This window comes from Rhinolophus sinicus, linkage group LG04 (genome assembly GCF_036562045.2).
Source record: "Rhinolophus sinicus isolate RSC01 linkage group LG04, ASM3656204v1, whole genome shotgun sequence".
NCBI lineage: Eukaryota > Metazoa > Chordata > Mammalia > Chiroptera > Rhinolophidae > Rhinolophus > Rhinolophus sinicus.
In genome coordinates this window covers 46,277,134-46,298,966 of record NC_133754.1, presented here as the reverse complement: position 1 = coordinate 46,298,966, position 21,833 = coordinate 46,277,134, and the positions used below count along the sequence as shown (strand labels likewise).

Sequence of the window (21,833 nt, the reverse complement as noted above, 5' to 3'; positions counted from 1 at the left end):
GGAACGAGATTTGTTTGTTTTTTAATTCTCCATTTAAAATAAATGAGGACCAGGCTATTTTTCTATTGTCATTTAAAGCCGTTTTAAGACTTATTCACAGGTGACTTTAACATGGAGTTAATAGGCTTAGTGGGCCTTTCTATATCTTTCTCCCAGGTTGGGGCAAATTTCTTGGGACTACTACATGCAATAATTTCTACCTCTTCATTTTCGACACCCAGATAAAAATCCCTGAATCTAGATTTGCGGTTGATTTTCAGAATCATCATTTTTTCTATTGAAATGCATGTGACATTTCTTCTCCAAGAGAGAGGACTGAGATTGAAATACGTATCAACCCCACTAGAGGGTGACCTTTCCCTAAATCAGGGTGAAGATGGACCAAGGGCATCCTCTGCAGCCGTCTCAAGATCAGATCGTGCTGCTCTTCATTCAAAGTGAGAGACAGGCTGACGGCACCTCTGCAGGCCTCCTCAGACCAGAATGACTGCCCGTTTCCAAACAATCTACTAGTCTGGTGGGAACACTTAAAACCGAGCTGTTGCATAATCTCAGTTTGTACTTTAGGGTAACATTCCTTATTAATAAATGCAAGCCTGAATTTTTAAGTTCTTTATTTGTTTCAATCCTGCTTCTCAAACGTGCTCCACCCCCCCGACCCCACCCCGGAAAAGACAACTGAAAATATGAAAAAAGAAAGCTCTCTCTCTCTCTCTTTGTTATAAAAACAAAATCAAACAAAATGCTTCAGAATATTCAGTTCCATGTTGTGATTTAAAAGTAAGACAAATTGATTCTCTGCATACCAAAGAAGAAAGGCACAATCAGGATGTTCCCACCGTGATCAGAGGACAGCTCAGTTTAGATCAAACCCTAAGAAATTAATATTGAACACCAGACTTGATTTCTTTTTCACAGTTTAGAGTTAAGAAGTAAAGTATTTGTAAATGTTATAACTGCTAAAAATCTATTGGCATCAGAATTCAATGTAATTTTAAAAGCCATCTTAATAAATATGGGTTTTTTTGTGGCATGTAAAATGAACATGTTGCAACATGATGAATTCAAGTAATATTTATGTATTCTGGATGCTTTAGATACTAGATTTTTTCTACTTTTATTTTTAATAGTTTTAACAGAAAAGAAAAGCTTAGCAAAGGATAGTGCTAATTCTATTAAAACATGTAGGTTGTACTGATATTTGTTTCTTTTCTCATAGTATTGTAAAGAATGTTTCTAGAACATTCTGGATAGCTGTCCCACCAAGAAGAAAATCAGTTAACTTCACGCAAAAGAAGACAAGAACAATTAAACTCGGGTTCCCAGATACAAATGATTTTCATTTTTATCCACCTCTATAAACCCAAAAAACACTGTCTTATAAAATTTAATATCTATTAAAATACCAAAAAAGAAATGCTTCTCTATGTCAAAAATTAGTCTTAAATTAGTTTTTAACTTGCGTCTAAGTTCATGAAGAGGGATAGCCTTTGGAAAGAAGTAAGTTTCTCTTTGAAAGATGGGTGGTTTTATCATTATATTAATAATACTCTTCAAGGAATGGGTCGCAGCCTGAATTGAAAGCTTTCTTCCCAGAAAAATAAGCCTGCTATGAATTCATACAAAAATAGTATCTGTGTACAATTACATATGTTTTTATATAGAATTGATAAGCACTTCTGGGATCATTTTGCAATTCTCTCTAGGTAATATATTATTTTTCTGTGAATGTTTACTCCTATGTTCAAGATTAGGTATTTTTTTCCATTAATTAAATAGTTCCCATTTTAAAACTAGAGAGGACATTCTTGAAAATTATGTGAGGTTATATGTAAGCAGACACTCTTACAACCACTCCAGCCAAAGGATGATACGGAGCTAAACTCTCATTTGCAAATTAGAGTTAGAAGAAGAACGTGCAATTTAGTTACTTCATGATGACACTGCTTTGACTTTCCTTCTGACTGTAAACTATGACTAGACTATATGGCTAATATGCCTAATTGTCTGTCACCTGCTAAGATTTGACAGTTCTCGTGCATATGGAGAACTGAGACAGGGTCTTTAGTTCTCTCCCAAGTTTAAGATTATATTACCCCAGTTTCTCTGAATTCCTTGAAAATTTAAGGCTTCATTTATTTATTTTTAGCCAACTGTTTTTATGCTTCATTTTTAAGATAAAGTTTAAGAGGCAATTGACAGACATAAAGAAAGCTAGCTAGAAGAGAATAGACAAGGGTTAAGAGCTGGGTCAAATGGAGTGAGAATTGTCAAGTCTCATTTTATTCTTACCTTGTTTATCTTTGTGAGAAAATGTAGATAACTTTAGCTATTCTGAATATTACTAGATTGTCTCCTCTGCATTCTTTGTGAACAAAACTCAAAAAATAATTTCAACCATTTATGTTTCCAGATATTTTTATGATTTCTATGTTATAAGCAGTAAAGTTTCTACAGTATTTGTGTAGGTTTTATGTATAACACTTAGCTATTTAATTTTTCCTTGTGTTCTTCCAATAATGTGGATTTGATATATAGAATATCTTTCTGTCTAAGTATTTTAACTTTCATTTCTCTTAAAAAGTACAATCCACTTAGCATTTTAACTGTAGTTTATGACTAAATGAGGAGAATTGGGTACTGATTTTTTACCAGGTTTAAGAACTATTATCTTCCTCTTTATTATTATTAGTGGTATTTTGGATATTCGATTTTTCCATTTATAAAATGAAAATCATAGGCAATGTCAGATTTTTTAATTTAAAAAAGGCAACTTAATTGTTATCATTATAATAAAGATGTACTCTATGACATGTAAAAGTATTAAAAACACAAAAAAGTGACAGAGCATCAGGGAAAGATACTCTCTGGGAAGAACTCTTATAATTCTTGGCAACAAAGAAGCAGCAGGTTTTTCTCTACTTATTTATTTTACTTGATGTATGGCTGTCTTGAGGCAGGAGGGAATACACACATGCACATCACCCGTGTGTCCAGCCATCTGCACTGAAACTCTGACCCTCCGAAGGCAGCAGCCTGGACCAGCTGTGCCAGCCCCAGAGCCTGAGAGAGGTCCTGGGTCCCTAGATGCTGCTTCTCAGGGAATAGAGAAATGGCCTAGGAGACACATAACCCCACTCTATGCTGAGATGCTCTAGCATTCCTTCTCAAACTGGGACATTTTAAAAACTAAAAGTAACCTAGCTGGTACAAAAGTCAAAGAAACAGGACTATTCCAGGCACTGGCATATATAGTCATCTTCTGTAACAATCCCAAACACAGGATTCCCACCATGCTCCCTGTTTGATGTTTGGAGGGATGTTTATTGAGTTCTTACTGTATACCAGGAGCTCTTCTATGCACTAAGGGTATGTAGGGGAATAAAACAAAGATCCTATCTCTCATGGAGGTTACATTCTAGAGGAAAATAAGCAAAAAATATAGAGAAAAAAGAACAGGGAGAGCGGGGTAAGAGTTCCGGGTGTGCTGGGGAAGAGATAAGTGTGTTGCAATATTAAATAGTGATCAGGGGTCAGTAAAGCTTCTCCCCATAGTAGAAATTTACAAATAGGTGTGGACTCCAACATGCATTCCAAACCCAAATTATTGACAAATTAGGTTCTCTGGATATGAAACACCTGGATGAGGAGTTGGCAAACTATGTCCCTTTCTCTGCTTTTGTACAGCCTAAGAGCCAAACATAGTTTCTAAATTTCTTAAATGGTTGTAAAAATCAAAAGAAGAATATCTTGTGATATGTGAAACGGTATAAAATTCAAATTTTAGTGTCCATAAATAAAATTTTCTTCTTGAAACATAGCCAGACCTATTCATTGAAATGTTGTCTATGACAGCTTTCATGCTAGAACAGAGTTGAGTAGTTTTAGCAGAAACCATGTGATCCACAGAGCCTGAATTATTTTCTCACCAGCCCTTTACAGAAGAAGTTGGCCAACCCCTAACTTTGATGATCCAAGTGACCTTTCTTAATTTTCATTCAAGGTATCTAACTCCTTAGTTTATTACTATCTACTATCCTCATGACTTATGTGTATTATATAATGGCATTGTCTTCCAATAAATATTGGAAAAAGAAAAATCAATTTAATACTGGTGTACTGATTTAATTGTTTACCTTGAAAGAGTCTATCCAAGAACTGTTTGAAAAGGAGAGTAAATACATATTTCCATTCTTACTTCTGGCTGCTATAACAAAGTATCATATACTGGGAGGCTTATAAACAACAGAAATCTATTTCTTACAGTTCATTCAAATTATAAACCCTATGTATAATACCACATTACTTATGTGCAAATATATAATATATGGTATATGAGTGTGTACATGTTTTGCACATATGAGGTAAGACAATTAAGTTCACAAACCCATCCTAGAAAAAGTGCTACATACCTCATTGCTGAATATCACTATGGTCACTTTTGAAGGACTCCCCTTGGGAAGCTATGCACTAATGCCAGTGCCTAGTCCACTCTTCAAAGCAATTTTGGAACTTTTTTTCTGGAATGGTCATCAGAGCTATCATTGTATTACCCTTGATGTACTGAATGTCATCAAAATATCTTCCTTTAGATATTTCCTTTATCTTTGGGTAAAGAAAGAAGTCATTGGGAGCCAGATCAGGTGAGTAGGGAGGATATTCCAATACAGTTATTTGTTTATTGGCTAAAAACTCCTTCACAGACAGTGCCCTGTGAACTGGTGCATTGTCGTGATGCAAGAACCATGAATTGTTGACAAAAAGTTCAGGTCGTCTAACTTTTTCATGCAGCATTTTCAGCACTTCCAAATAGTAAACTTGGTTAACTGTTTGTCCAGTTGGTACAAATTCATAATGAATAAAACCTCTGATATCAAAAAAGGTTAGCAACATTATTGCAACAAGTTCGTGAACTTAATTGTCAGACGTCATACATAATATATGGTATTACTGAGTTGCATTTGCATGTCATATGTTTAAAATTTAATTAGATATAATGAAATCATGCCATTACACATGTATTACTCATATATTTAATATAATTCAAGGTAAAGATAAAGTTTAATTTAATGTTACTTAAATTCAAAAGTAATTTCTTCTGCCTTATTAACAGAATCCCCCTTTTATTTGAGTGGCCACATGTTCTAATCCAGGAAATTAATAATGCTTGGTTTAGGGCTTAAAATTTACACCCATATCATAGCTGCCCCATTCCACTTGACCAGCAGTTACTCTACATATAGCATGTATCCCTATTCTGACCAATAAAATAAATAATAAACTTTATTGGAAAGCTTCTGAGAAAATATTTCCTGCCTCAAAAAAGAGACACGTCTCTTTCCTCTCCTCACCCCCATCCACTTCCATCTTAATTGGGATGCTCTTCTTTGAAAATGTGAGTTGCTACAGCAACTATTTTATGAGAGAAAATCTACAACACACTTAGGATGGCAGAAAGGAAAAATTGAGAGAAAGCATGAGTCCTGGGTGAAATCAAAGGCACTGATCCAATACTGGGAGAACTAACCTCCAGAGACTTTTTAACATGCGACATAAGTTCAAATTCTACTATTTAAGCCACAAGTTAGGTAGTCCATTTCTTGTGGCTGTGAGCATTCTAAAAATGATACAGAGACTGACTATTCCAAGTACTTTTAGTTATTCATATGTGATCACTTTCATATCACTTTCACATCATAACAATAAGACTAGTTTGGTATTTTATACATGTAAATTACTGTTCTTTTGCACCTTATGTAACTGATTAAAAATTTGTATTGTAGAGGGTGTTATGCTTAGTGAAATAAATCAGAGAAAGACAAATACCACATAATTTCACTTATATGTGGAATCTAAAAAACCAAATAAATGAACAAAACAGAAACAAATTCATAGATACAGAAAGCATTTTGTTAGTTGCCAGATGGGAGGGGTGTTGGGAGAATGGGTGAAAAAGGGGAAGGAATTAAGAAGTACAAATTTCCAGTTATAAAAACAGTCATGGGATATAAAGTACAGCATAGGGAATATAGTCAATAATATTTTAATAATTATGTATAGTGTTAGATGGTACTAGACTTATTGGGGTGATCACTTTGTAAGTTACATAAATCACTATGTCGTACACCTGAAACTAATATAATATTGTATGTCAACTCTAATTTAAAAACAAAAATTATATTAAAAAGATGAAAATTCCTAGAAAAAATTGTATTTAATAATTTAAGAAATTATTTACATCAAATTCTAACTTTCATTTTTACTTTTCTGATCAACAGTTCATGAGACCATTGAGAGGATAAACATGATATAAATCTGTTCTTTGTTGTTTCTGGCTAAACAACAAATGCTTCAGAGTTCTACTTTTCTTTCTAATTGTTGATACTCTTTAATTACAAATTTCATTAGAAATGTACCTCTGTGAATCTACTGATAGTAGTTAAAGTGTATCCATGTGATAATTAAAATAGAAATAAAACATATAATAATTGGGCTAGTTTCATAATTGGGCTATTTAATGAATCATCATGAATACTGTGTTACTTCTATAGGTCAAATGGGAAAAGCCTCTCCAGAATCATGTCCAAATCTCAGATACTTTCAGAGGGATCTGTCTGTCCACAGATGGAGTTATTTCTTTGGTTTGTTTTTTTCGTTTGTTTGTTTTTTGTTTTTGTTTTTAAGAGAAAGTTTTTGTATCTCAAAATTATTTATTCTAAAATGAGGGAATCCCATGAAAGCTATACTCAGGAAGCTCCAATAAGAGTCTTAGTGAAGGGGTTGGCAAACTTTTTCTGTAAAGGGCCAGATGAAAGTTTTAGTCTTATACGTCATATGGTCTTGATTACTAGTAATCAACTGCTATTATAGCCCAAAAGCAGCCAAAGGCAATAAGTAAATTAATGGGCTTGGCTGTGTTACTATAAAACTTTATTTACATAAACATTTGACAGGCTGGAATTGTCTTGCAGGCTGTAGTGTGTTCATCCTTGATCTAAAGGTTTCAATTTTGCCTCAGGAAAATGGGCTTTCAAATATTGTTCTTGACAGCTGATAATATATGCATCTTCCTTAATGCATAATTTCTGAGAATTCCTTCTGTGGAATATATTAAGACATTAATGGAACCTATGCAGAGCCTGCAACGTATCTGCCTCTGGACTAAAATCCTCCTCCACCCTGAGTCAGGTGTTTTTTTTTGTTGTTGTTAATAGACTTTATTCTTTATTAGCCATTTTAGGTTTACAGAAAAATTGGCAGAAAGTTGAGTTCCCATATACTCATTTTTCACCATCAACCCCCACCCATTTCCCTTATATTAACATCTTACATTAGTATGGTACAAATGTTACAATTGATGAGACAATATTGATACACTATTATTAACTAAAATCTGTAGTTTATATTAGAGTTCACTCTTTGTGTTGTACATTCTTTGGGTTTTGACAAATGTATAATAGCATGTATCCACCATTACAGTATCATACAGATAGTTTCACTGCCCAAAAAATCACCTGTGCTCCACCTATTTACATCCCTACAGCTCCTTCCAGCCACTGGTATTGTTACTCTCTCCTTACTTTTGCCTTTTCAAGAATGTCATAGTGTTGAAATTATACAGCCTTTTCAGGTTGTCATCTTTCACTTAGTAATATTTATTAAGGTACCCCATGGCTTGATCATTTTTTTTATCACTGAATAATATTCCATTGTATGAACTTACCACAGTTTGTTTATACATTCATCTATTGAAGGCCACTTTGTTTGCTCCCATTGTTGGCAATCATGAATGAAGTCAGTATAAACTTTTGATATGCAGGTTTTTGTGAGGATGTAAATTTTTAACTCATTTGACAAGAAGCGTGATTCTAGATCATATGATCAGTTATTTTTTACAATACAATCTCAGCACTTCATTCTTTTGCGTAAAATTTCTGAGGCTAATCTTTACTTATTTGAAAGTCACAACTCCACGTCATAGAGAATACAATCTTCTGTATCCCATTTTCACTTGACCACACAGACTATAGCTTCCAACCACACTTGACAGCTTCTTGTAAGTTCCAGAATGCAGTTCTTTTCCTTCCAAGTTGAATGTCTTAACTTTTTCTCTTTCATCTCACAAATTCCTATTTACCTTTCAAGACCTAGCTAAATAACACCACATTTAAATTTCAGTTTGGGATGATGAAAAAGCTCTGGAGATGTGTGATGGTGATGGTGGCACAGAGTGAATGTACTTAATGCCAGTGAATTGCACTCTTAAAAATGATAAATTTTATGCTATCTGTATTTTACCACAATGGAAAAAAAAACAAACACTGCCCCCCCCCACCGCCAAAAATTAAATAAATAAATAGATAAATAAATAAATAAATAAATATGAAAAAGCATTTTGTCTTTTCCTAAGCAGCAACACCTACTCTCTCCTCTAGACATTCATTCTTGTGCCTTCCGCATAGCACTGGAAGCTCCATATTGTGATTACTAACGTAATTTTGATTTCCTTCACTAACATGAAACTGAAACTCTTAGAGAACAGAGACTACATGTTACCTAGGTTTTCTACCCCCAGCAACTAGTATATGAGTGGCACAGAGTAGACACTCAAATCTTTGTCAAATAAATGAATGAAGTGGATAGCACTGGAGCTATAGGAACACAAATGACTACCTCGAGGTTTGCTCTAAGATTAATTCTCCATATGCTACTCAGAGTTAGTTTCATATTTAATACGTTCATCTTGCATTCACTATAACAACATTGCTGAGCTGACCCACATTATCCTTCAGTGCCACCTTACAAATGTCTTTTACTGGCAAAACACAGAATATACTTTCCATCTCTCATACAAAAAGACTGGCTTAGGTTAGAATTATTATGGTGTGATGACATGAAGTCAAAATTATAAGATCAAAGTTACAAGAAATTTAAACACAAACATGGTCGTTGCCTCATTAACTGAGATCATGGTACCCAATCAGACGATACTGCAGTTAACTCCTCGAAGGTCATTTATATTTCCCTCTGCCCACTGCTCCCTCTGCTGTCCTTTTCTAGGTGAAATCAGATACAGAGAACAAATTTGGCCAGTTTCTCAGTAGCCTCCTCAGATACCATTTGCAAAGTGCTCTTTACAAATTATTTCCTATAATCTTTATGGCTCCCTCCATTGTACTATCTCTCCTCCAGTACTCAAACCATTTCAAGACTATCCAATAATTATTACTTGGTAATATTGATCTCCCTCCTGGCAGTTCCTGCTGGTGAGTCCCACTTCCCCTGGTCCTCTATCACCCCACTCGTTGTTTCCATTAATTTCCCTCTTTGCATTTGTTTCTATTTGTAGAATTCCATGATTGATGGATAGATCTGAATTCACTTTATTCATCTCTCTTACATTTATGTGACTTCTGTTAGACATTATTGCAATTCTCTTCATCCTTAGTCTTTTGATAAGAACAATAGCTAGCATTTATCAAGTGCATACTTTTGCACCAAAACTGTGCTCATTGTTGTCTAATCCAATAATTCTATGGAAATAGTATTTCATTTTGTAGGTTAAATGACTGTTCCAAGGTCATTACTAGTAACAGGCCAGAGTGGGAAGCAAACCCATGTCTATTTAGTTGACCAGTTCTCACCCTTAACCCCTATACTACACTTAGAGTGGGCTATTCTTAATGTTCACTCATTTCCATCTGTAATTTTCTCCCTGATGACTTTAATGCAACCATTCATGTTTGTTGATCTCCTAATTCCAGCCAATTCCTGACCATTGAGTTGATTTTTATCTTTCTCTGCATGTCTATATTATCCTTAAAATGTAGTGACTCCGGGGAGGGCACAGTGGTCCAGGGACAGGCTCATTGGTACTTTGTAACAAAATGTGGTGATACTTGCTACTTTATTTTTAGTTTTCCTCCTCAGAGGGCTTATTTTTTGATTGGTCTGTTTAGTTGCAAAAACAGATTGGACTGATCGAATGAATGGAAGAACTAATCTATGGAACTAGACCTGAAAGTTTACACAATTCAATCCAGAAAGATAAATGTGGCAAGTAAGGATCAAAGTGTATCGATTAATGCAGAGAGCAGGGATGGAATTTGTGTTGTTTTTATGGTAATACAATGTGAAGATGAAAATCATTTTTGAGAGCGTTAGATGAATTCATGAGTGGCGGACAAATAATACCTATTAAGGAAACAAATATGGTGGAGCCTACCTCTAGCCCCTTGCCCTGACATCAGTAAGAATAACTTTTTTTTATATTATTTGGAAAATGTCACAAAATTTACTTCTTTCAGCAATGTTTGGATCATTCTTATGTATTTAACTGAACTGACTGGGAATAAAATAGTCTCCTACTGTAATGAACTTATTAGGTAAACCTTTTGCAAATTCTCTGCCCTCAATTTGGAAGTCTACAATGGTTATCATCCTCTGATATTTTAGAGGTGATCTGGGAACAATTATGTTTACCCATTGGGACTTCAAAACAAAACAAAACAAAACAAAACAAATGAAAACCAACAAAGAAAAAATCTGTAAGAAATTTAAGGAACTATCCCCCTCCCCCAATTCCAGTCCATTCTCTTCCAACTTTATTTGTTCTGCAACTAATAATATTTCCTCAATTGTGATTTGTCTTTGTTCTAAGAATACGTACCATTTTTAAAGTAATCTGGCATTGAAAACACACACACACACAACAGGCTACTTAAGGAAAAAAACATTGAAAATACATCACTGTGGAAAATTATCCTCTAAATATTTGAAATAATGTTCTATACGAGGACAGAAATCACGATGTAAACTTATGTTACACACGTAAGCTTATTTTGCCCATGAATGCGAAACTGCAACATTTGACCTTTCAGAAACAGCTATAAACACAAACCAAATGTCACCGAGTTCCACAAGCAAGAAACCTACACATTGTGCCTGACACTCCTTCTCCCTTAGCTGCCATGTACTGCCGCATAGCACTGGCTATTTGACCTTCTAAATCTTCCCTTTTCTCTCCATCTCCACTACCAATGCTCTTGTCTGATCCTGCAGTAGACAAACCAGCATTCTTGTATCCAAACCGACTCTTCTTCTCCCTTTTTTATCTTTAGCCAGAGTGGTCTTGCCACATGCCTACCTGATTATTACATACTCTTGCTAAAACTTTTACTGTCTTCTGAATGCTCTTAGGAAAATAACAAAACCGTTAACATGACCACCTGGTTTGGCTCATGCCTAAAACCCAAATCTCAACTCCTAATGCGGTCTTCTTCACGCTCTGCATTCCTAATTCAGTGGTTCCCCTTTTATTCTTTAAATGATCTATACCTGCTTCTGCCCCAGAGCCTTTGCACATGATATCGCCATTTCGAGGAATATTCTTCAGCCTACTCTAAGCCTAGTTAACTCATATTGATGTTTTAGATCTCAGCATAGAGTTTGTTTTTCCTTACCAACCCCAAGCTAAGTCAGATTTGTTCATTATGTGTTCTCATAGACACCATTCCTTTTCATGTAAGAACTTGTCTTATTTTCTAATGATGTGATCATTAATGTAAATATCTGTGTCCTCCACTGGACTGTATCCTCCAAGAGAGGACAGACTATATTAATTGTTGCTCATTATTTTATCTCAAGATTAAGAACAGTGACTGGCAAATACTAACAGATTGTTAAATATTTATTGAAAAAATGAATGCACTAATTTTAAACATCAGTAAGTATATATAGAATAAGTGGAAAGTTGTTTCCATGTGTTCATAATATTCAAACTTCCAATTTATCATCTAATATCTAGGACAGAAAGTTTAGTGTTTATAATGAGGTTTTTGTTTTGTTTTGTTTTATCAAAAAGTAAAAGTCCAGGACCAGATGGCTTCATTACTGAATTCTACCAAATATTCAGAGATGATTTAATACCTGTCCTTCTTAAACTCTTTTAAAAAATTGAATGAGACACTATTGGAAGTATTGTCTCTTATTATACAATACTTGTATAATACTAATAAGTCTTATACAATACTTGTATTTGTATCTATTCCATTTTATGAGGCCAACATTACCCTGATACCAAAACCTGGCAAGAATAAAACATAAAAAGAGAAAATTACAGATCAATATGTCTGATGAACACAGATGCAAAAATCCTAAACAAAATATTAACAAATTGAATACAACAATACATTAAAAAGATCGTACATCACAATTCAAGTAGGGTGCAAGGATGGTTCAACATATGCAAATCAATCAATGTGATACACCACATTAACAAAATAATGTATAAAAATCATACTATCATGTCAGTAAATGCAGAAAAATCATTTGACAAGATACAACATCCATTTATGATCAAAACACTCAGTAATATGGGTACAGAAGGAAAGTACCTCAGCATAATAAGGGCCATGTATGACAAATCTCAGCTAATATCATCCTTAATAATGAAAAACTGAAAGCTTTTCCTCCAAGATCAGGACCAATTTTAAATAAAAGAATTCTTCCCATTTCATAGTGTCACATTCTTAACCAACAACCTAGAAAGTAACAATATATTCACTATGCCTGTAAAATTTCCTAATAGAACTTTAAAATAAATCTGCTAATTTAGAGAGAAAATCCATAGCAGAAATGAATGTTAGTGGCTTCAGCTTCCCCTCATTAGAGTTATTTATCCAACAAGTTGACATTTTCCTCTACTCCTTTGCTCTTTTTTCCCAGAGGGTCTTGCTATTTATTGCCTCTTTTCTTAGTTTCCTGACCCCTTTCTTCAGTGTTCAACGTTTGTCTTTTTGTGTTAACCTTTGGAATTATTGAACAAATTGTTACCAGAATCTAGCAAATGATGACCAATACGTTTCTACCTAATAAAGCAAAATCAAAAGAACATCGCCCTCAGGTGTTTGTTTTAGCCCCTGTGGGCTTCTCTGTGTTCCATACATTCAGGATTGGTGATACTTATCATTCTGACTTGTCTATGATTACAGTATGATGATTTATTTCATATTCTGGGGAAAAATTAAATCTTCATTTGGTTCAGCTTTTCAATAGTGTTATTATTAATAAATATGTGCTAAGTAGCAGCATGACGTATGTTAAATATCGCATGAATAGAAATAAAAACATCTTAATCATTGCATTTTAGGGTTTGTACTCTCTGAGACTGAAAATCATCATCTATGACATGGGACAATGCTATTTTTCTTCTTAAAGCATTTTTAACAGCATTATTAAATCAAGCAAAATATGTGAATGGTCTTTGAAAAACATAAAGCTTGATACAAATTAATATTAGTCGATGAATATGTTACTTTAGGAGAATTGCAGAACCTGCTTTTACAGCTCCTTCATTTTCTCATGGAAGCTTGCATTTGAAAGTTTGGTAATTAGTTACTTTTGATCTACTTATTTTGTTTGGTGTGGAATTTGTTTATATAAGTAAGTGGGTTTGACTGGATATATTTTACTAGGAAAAGTCCACAATGCATAAGCTTAATACAAAAAAAAATGTTTAATGAAAAAATCTAATTCAAAATGGGGTTTAAAGAAAGAGAAGTGGAAAAAGCTTGGAGATACACGTAGAGATAGGCCCAAGGAGAGAAGCATGTAGAGTTGTAGGAAGAGTGTTAAAGTACAGTTCAAAAGTTAAGTGGAAGAAAACAAGGACATGTTTTCTCATTGAATCTAGCAAAGTCACAGCCAAATATTTGTCATTTTATATACAGTCACCTAAGGTAACATGGGCTGAGAGGTACAAGGAGCTAAAAGGAAACATTGATAAAGAACAATAAAGCAACCAGACAGGGTTTTTGGTAGGACTTAACAAGATACTGAGTTGATGTATTCTAACTACTTAGCTATAAAAACTAAATTTCTGCACAGCAAATTCTGCTCTTGTTTTGGCTAACAGAAAAATTCTAGTGCAATTAATTGAAAATGTTTGGTAGCATATGTGATAGTCTTTGTCTAATTGGACATAAGAAAGATGAATATTTTCTGTAGCATTTGTTTCATTCAGGAATATCTTTGTTGCACTTCCCACCCCCACTCCCACCATCACACCACCATTAGTACCCTGATTCTAGGTATTTCTGTTTTCCCCCCGAATGCCTTGGAATCCATTAATTATGCACTCATTTCTTAAGTGATATTTCCTTGTATTTCTTTCTTCTATTTCTGGTACATGTAATGTCTGACAGAACTAGACCAGGTAGACTATCACACCAGGCCAAATCCTATTCCAAACTCAGCTTTCAGGAGATATTAAGGAAAAGTTATGAAATAAGGTTAAAGAATAAAATAAATACTAAGACTAATAATTTTTAAAATGATCTATTCAAATGGAGTTGGTAATCTTTTCACTGCTTTCTTAAAAGTCATTCATTGAAGCAGAGATTTTGTTTTGGAACTACAAAGGGTGCCCAAAAAATGTATATTCATTTAAGAAAGGAAAAACTGTATTAAAATTGTAATACAATGAGTAACACTAGCATTCACTTGATTCATGCCATCTTTTGAGTGAACGTCATACTACACATTGCTTCTGTAATTCAATTCAACCTCAAAAAGTAATACGTAGATAACATTTCTTAAAATGTCTACATTTTTTTGGCACCTCTGGCATTTTAGCTGCCCTTGTTGCTGCCCTAGCTTTGTCAAGGTGCATTCCTCACTCTGATTCTCTTTTAGAATGAAATTGAGTTGACCAGAAGGATAACTATAGATTTAGAGTGCAGGCCATAGGCTCACGCAGCCTGAGATAAAAAACTTGACACTTACTAGCAATATAAACTCTCATCAAGATACTTAACTTCAGTATTGCAGTCCGTTAAGAGGAATAAAATGAGAGGATGTATGTAAAGCATTGAGCATTGTGACTGGCTTACATAGGTAAATAAGTAAATGTTAATTATTATAAATTCTCACTTCAGTTCTCCTTTAATTAGACTTATATTTACATCTGTATATAATAGAGCAGTGTTCCCTCAATTATCTATGGTAGAAGGACAGTATTTTTTTTAATTTATAATTTTTTGCACAGAGATACTTTCATAAATATAATAAACTTAAATTACTAGAAAAGTATTTTTTAAAAATACAAAGTAAAACCCCAGAGTTTTTATGTTTATATTCAACACACATAAAAATATTGTTAAATTGCTATAGAAGTTTATAAATGTTTTCGCTCAATTTTTATACTTGTTTCATTGCAGACAGGAAATGAATGATTTGTAGATGGGCACAGTTCCATGGACCATTCTTTAAGTAGTACTATGATGAAGACTATGTAATATATTTTATTATTTACCTTTGAATAAGCCATATATATATATATATATATATATATATATATATATACATACATACTATATATATAAAATATATATATTATATATTTATATATACACATGGCTTAATGTGATTTTTGTGCTATAGCAAAAATAAAAATCACTAACAATCTGAAAAACCCTTAAAATGGAGGATGAGGCAATGCAGACAATTTAACTTAGACATCAGTAATATCTATTTTAATGAAGCTTCTGAATATTTGTCAGACCAAGAAACTCTTCATATCACTCTGTACATCTGTTATCTAATGACGATATTCACTTGGATCATCCAGAAAAAAATTAAAAACTCACAGCAATACATTTTCTGGATTTTATAACATACATTCAGGGTGATTTCTTTCACATAAAACACTGGCATTATCAGTTTTGCATTTCCCTTTTAAGCAAAGTTCTACACAGTTAACGTATGACCCTACATATGTTGAAGAAGTATGCTGTTGGGAAGTTGATATGTGATAAAATACCAGAACACATTTGATTTGAGAGCTCAATTTTTACTCACACCACCACCTGCTATGATGCTATGACACCTTTATCCCATTCCAAACTTCCCTAGGTAATTTATGAAAACAATGAGTTATTTTTTTTCTGGGAGGATGGTTGGCATCAGATGCAGCCAACCCAGTTTGTTTTGTTCACTATTCCTAGAATTAAGTAATGGGGGTGGGGTAGGTATATACAGTTTGCATGAAGGGGAGAAGAGATTCATTTGCAGCATCCATATGTTTTCTTGTTTCTTTCTTTTAAAACACTTTTAAGAATATATTTGGCCCCCTTAATTGTATTCTAAGAGTTGTATCACCTATATCACTGTGATAGCTCATACCATTTATTCCTGTTTTCCATTTTTATTTTCTTCCATATGTAGGTATAGATTTAGGGAAAGAGAAACTGTATAAGGTACATATTTTCTGTGTTTTAGTTGAATGAGTAATTCAGTTGAGTTAGTAATTATCTCTGTCAGTTCTCAATTGCTTTATTGATACCGTGTAACAAGCAGCCACAAAAACTGATGTGGCATATAATTGTAAGTGTGTATTGTTTGTACATCTGGGGTAGGCAGCGCTGGCTCTGCAGATCTCGGCAGGATTTGATCGCATATCTGAGAATAGGCTAATTTAGATTGGGGCATCTTGGCTCTGTGCCACCTGTCTCTTTTCCAGCAGGGTAACCCAAGCATGCTGTCATGGCAGCGGAGGAGGCAGAGATGGGGCAAAATCAATTGCACAAGTTCCTGTCAAGACTCTACTTTCTCCCTGTTACTCATAGTGGGAAGACACATCAAATTACGTGCTAAAGGGCATTGATACAGGGGTGGGTGAATTGATCATGTATCAAAAAACTAATGTTTTCAATTGAATAATACAAGAAATATGAGAAATGAGTAGAAATAGTTAAATATACTTATCTTGATGAAAATAAATGTACTTGGGCAAGTTACTAAACTTGTCTGTGCTGTTTCTTCATTTCTATAATGGGGATAATATATAATAGTACCAACTCCATAGGATTCTAGCAAGGAATAAATTAATTGATTATACAAAGTCCTTAGAACAGTGCCTGCTACAGAAGTATGCACAGTGTGTTAGCTGTAGTTATTTTTATTATTATTATTATTATTATTATTATTATTATTTTGAGGCATTCACCGTTGAGCACTGATGAATGTGTGAGATGGTAGATAGTTGTATCAATACTTTAAGCATATTTGTTTTATGATATTTCTTCCTAATATTTATAGCACAGATGCCATTTGTTCATGTTCCAAGCATTATTATTTTAGGAATTTATACATTTCTATATTCTAGAGAAAACAGATTTAGCATTATAGAGTCAGTTGGCATGTGTTTTTATTTATAATTTTAAAATTTCTTACTTAAAGATGTGCTGTAAATACTTCATATTTATATTTGTTTCCATTTTCTTACTTTAGTAAATTTTATACAACTGTTAAGAAATGCTAGCAAGCTTATGGATAATGCCAGTTTAATTGATATGTCCTAAAATTTTGTGATCATTTATTAATTTCTTCTGTATGGTAACAGGTAACAGGATCATGTGTCAATGCTTCCCAAGCTCTAATGTGTATACATTTCACCTAGGGTGATATTCCAATTCTCATTCAGTAGTTCTGGGATGGGGCCTGGAATTCTGCATCTCTAACAAGTGACCCAGGTAAAGAAGTTGGTATTGGTCCCTGAGTAAATTATGTATATTTAAATATTTTGCATATGTGTGTACATGTGGTATGTATTAAAATATGTAAAAATACATCTTTATATTAAATACATAAAATAAATTAATTATTTAATATTTCATCATCATAAATAATATTCTTGCCACGGTTTTTTAAACCATGTCAATAAGTCATAAAAAGAAAATAGATATTAAATATAATATAATAAATTAAAATATATTTAATATATAAAATAATGAATGTCTGAAGATATTATGTGTATATTTATTTATTTGTTTATACTTATATAACATTTCTAAATGCCAAATCATATCTTTACTTGCAAAAAACAAAACAAGGCCTTCATATAAAATTTTATTTCCCTGGCAAGCTACTGAAGTAACAGCTTCTGGCCCTATAAATAGAAGTACTGTAGAAACTGTTTTGTTGGTGGGAATATACTTAAAAATCACTGGGTCCTGTAATTAAACAAAAGCCATCTCCTAAACACATATATAATTACACTTTACTTTGAAGTATAAACACAATTTGCTATTCTTCTCCCTGTGGTCATTACAGCCCAATATTGTAAATGTTTGATTATATAGAATTTCAGATAAGTAAAATGCATTCATCAACTAAATTTTCAGCTTCTGAGTGTTAAGTACAAATCCTATTTGTTTCAAAGTTTATAACTATAAAGTATTCTGAAAGGTCAGAATATTGGTTCCTTTATGTGAAATCTTAAGAATCACTATGTTGTACGCCTGAAACTAATATAATATTGTACCATGTTTCCCCAAAAGTAAGACCTGGTCTTACATTAATTTTTTGCTCCAAAAGTCGCATTAGGGCTTATGTTCAGGGGATGTCATCCTGAAAAATCATGCTAGGGCTTATTTTCCGGTTAGGTCTTATTTTCAGGGAAACACGGTATGTCAACTGTAATTGAAACATTTTTTAAAAATTATAAAAAAAAGGAATGCTCTGCACATTTTTTAAGGAATTGAGTAGTGTCAGAACAATATCATTAAAGAATATAATTGATTTGTAAAAGTATAAAAGATGAGGGAAAATGGGATAAATCTCTGCTGACTGCAGGATAAACTCTAGTAGACTACATCTCCAAAAAGTAGAAAAGGAAAATATAACTGAGAATACGGGTTAAATGGATCATTGGGATTCCCACCTAAAGGTATGTCTAATTAAGTTGAACCTGTTAAGAAAAAATAAATAGCTACTATCCTGGTTGTAATAACAATTAGCATTTGAGCTTCACTTTTTTATTCAATTTATAGTTTATAAATCTAGCTATAGTTTGCAACTCAATTTATAGTCTGCAAATCATTTCACATCTGTTATCTTATTTGATACTTGTAAGAAACCTTTGTGCTTTGTTATTATTCTCCAAACAAGAACTTGTAATTTAAGGCTTCCTCCTTTTCTCCGTTTAAGCCTCGGGAGAAATACTCATTGGAAGTCCAGGGTCAGAGTTATTACTAGTCTGTTGATGAAAGAGGACTGAATTTTTTGATGACTCTGAATTATAGAGGTTAATAGAATATTAATTCCATATTATGGAATTACTGCTATTTGCTACTATAGGTCTAATATTATTTCTCTATTTTTAACCTATTTATAATTACTTTGTATTTTAATCAATGTTGTAAATGTGTCTAAAATGCCTGTTTTTATGTTTTCACTTTGAAACAGTGGTGGTGATGCTGGCTCAGGTGCTTGGAAAACTTAATTTTTATTTAGTCATAGATAATGTGAAAGATGATGCAGTAACTACAAAAATGGCATTTATGAGATTCTACTTGCATATTCTTACAGAAGCCCAGGCTCATAACACACAGTAAAGGCTTTTCCAGGGGTGAAACTGATGAAAATTCTGATTCAAATCGTATACATATATATACATGAAAATAAGTACAAAGTTTATTTGGGGAATACTCAACTCCTTAGGAATTTTGAAATTAGATTAGCAATCCCTCCCCAAATTACCCTTTTTGGAAAGCCCTCAAAATCTACCTTACATCACAGTTGGCAAAAATTTTTGTCAAAGGATCATAACAGTAACCATTTTAGGGTTTGCAGGCCTTCAATCTCTGTTTCAACAATTCACTTTTGGAATTTGTAGCCAAAAACTGGCGGCAGCTGTATTGGACCTATAGGCTGTAGTTTGCCAATCACTAAGATAAGATTCTCAAGGTCACTTTTAGTTCTTAGGTTATAGTTATGCTGAATTATCTGGGTGTATGGCTAACTCATTGGTTATGAATTATGGAACTTGGGCCCTGTCTTCCCTCCACCTTCTCCTTTCATCCTGAACCCGGAAGCTTAACTATGTACATGCAAATGCCTCATCAGGGTATTTTCCTAAACAAAGACAATTCCCTTAGAAGTGGAATCCTGCTGCTACTGTTAAGATAGTAAGTACACCACAGATGGTGCTTTCATTTCAGAAACAACCACAACATAAAAGATGAAATTTTTGTTTAATTATAGTGTTTTCCTATTCTATGGTTCCATGATTTAGTTTGGCAAGGATGCAAATTAATATTTAAGCTTCTGCTGGAACTCAACTGTTGTTGATTTTATTGTTGTATTTTGGTGGTTCTAAATATAGCCAGGCAAGATGAGAAAAAGATACACTAAACTCCTTATCTATTTCTTTTTGGCAGAGTCAAAGAGTTTTTATTTAAGCTTAAATTTAAATAAGCATTCTCATATTACCACTACCTGTTTTAGAGTGTTTCACTGGCACAATCATCATATTACTCAAATGTGTAAAACTGTAAATTAGGTTAGGGCCGAGTTGATAAGCCACCAGGGATTCCTTCTTCCTTTAGTATTTCTCTTGCCACTCTACATTGGAGGTCTCAAACTGGAGGCTCACCAGGACCCCATCTCAGCCCCCTATGTCCATGCTATGTTGAGGGAAAAAAAAACTAAACAAAAAAAAACCTAAGAAATGCTTGCCACCACTAAAAGGAACTATTATCCAGAAATCTGGATTTCTTACTCCCTTTGAAAAATCAGATCTACTCCCTTTGAAAAATAAGATCTAAGATTTTTATTTTCACATGAGAACTCCTTTTACCATCCTTTCGACTATTTTCTCTGTCTCTTTAGCCCTGAGCCTGAGTAAGGGGACATTTATCCTTATAATAGTACTGTGCTTACACCAGCTTGCTTCACTCTTGTGTCTGATCTGCTTGGTCAGTGTAGGAATTTGAGTTTCTGGCTCCTGCTGTGTGCATGATCTTTGGGGACCTCATTATTGATAATTATTTTATGTCCTACCTATGGGACTTTTCACCCCATCTAACACCCTAGAGCATATAATAGAACTCAAACACAAAACTATGACTTTGTTAATTGTACAATTACTGTCAAGAGCATATTTGTTTATGTTGGTCAGTGTCACTTTTTCCTTGCAAGAAAATGTCTTTTGGAAGTTAGTGCCAAGAAAAAGAAGATTTTTCTCTCTTCAATAATTTTTATAACATGTAGCCATTCTCTTTTTATCTTGGCTACCAGGAAGTTCAAAACTCAATTTAATAATGTGTTATAATTCTCGTGGTATTTCTCTCCTTACTTTGTGCATTGTGGATTATTGTATTAATATTAATTACTAAAGTGAGCACACACATACACATGTTCTACAATTTTCAAGTGCACTTTGCAAGAGATCGAGCTGCAACACATCTGTATATAAGTGATATATATACTACTCAAAACCATCCTCTACATTGACAACAGATTTACATTTATAAAATACTAATCATTATTCCCTTGTTTATGTAAGAACCCTACACATCTATCTCTTGCTTATAAGAAGTCTATCTTTTTATCAGAGTGTGCAAGACCCCTTATCACATTTCTCCAACCCTCCTTCCTATCCACTTTGCCTCTACAGAGTCTCAGTGACGGACTAATTGTAGTTCTCCAAATGTACCATGGCATTTCCCACCATGTGTCCTTAGCAATACCACTTATTCTACCTATAATCACTCTAGTATTTGGAAGGTAAATCTGCCACAGCAAATACTATGTTGTACTGCCATTTTTTTTTTTTTTAAGCACAAGAATGTTAACAAAATTCTTCCAGTGAAGAATCTTGTTCACTTTGTGTATGTTCCTTTGGGTATACCAGATGCTGAGCCCAATATTTGGTTTACAGTTGTGCTCGTTGACTAAATATTTAGCTAAGTTGTGGTTTGCCGAAATATTGAGAGAAGTGAGCTGATAGAATTGATATAACTGATACAGGGTGTATTTTAGACTGTAAGTCA

At 33.7% G+C, this 21,833-nt stretch overlaps 1 protein-coding gene across 5 annotated transcripts in view; it reads left to right on the top strand.

Moving 5' to 3' along the window:
* The window catches only part of FGF14 (fibroblast growth factor 14), a 621,394-nt gene that overhangs the window by 582,276 nt on the left and 17,285 nt on the right, over positions 1 to 21,833 (top strand). The window lies entirely within an intron of this gene.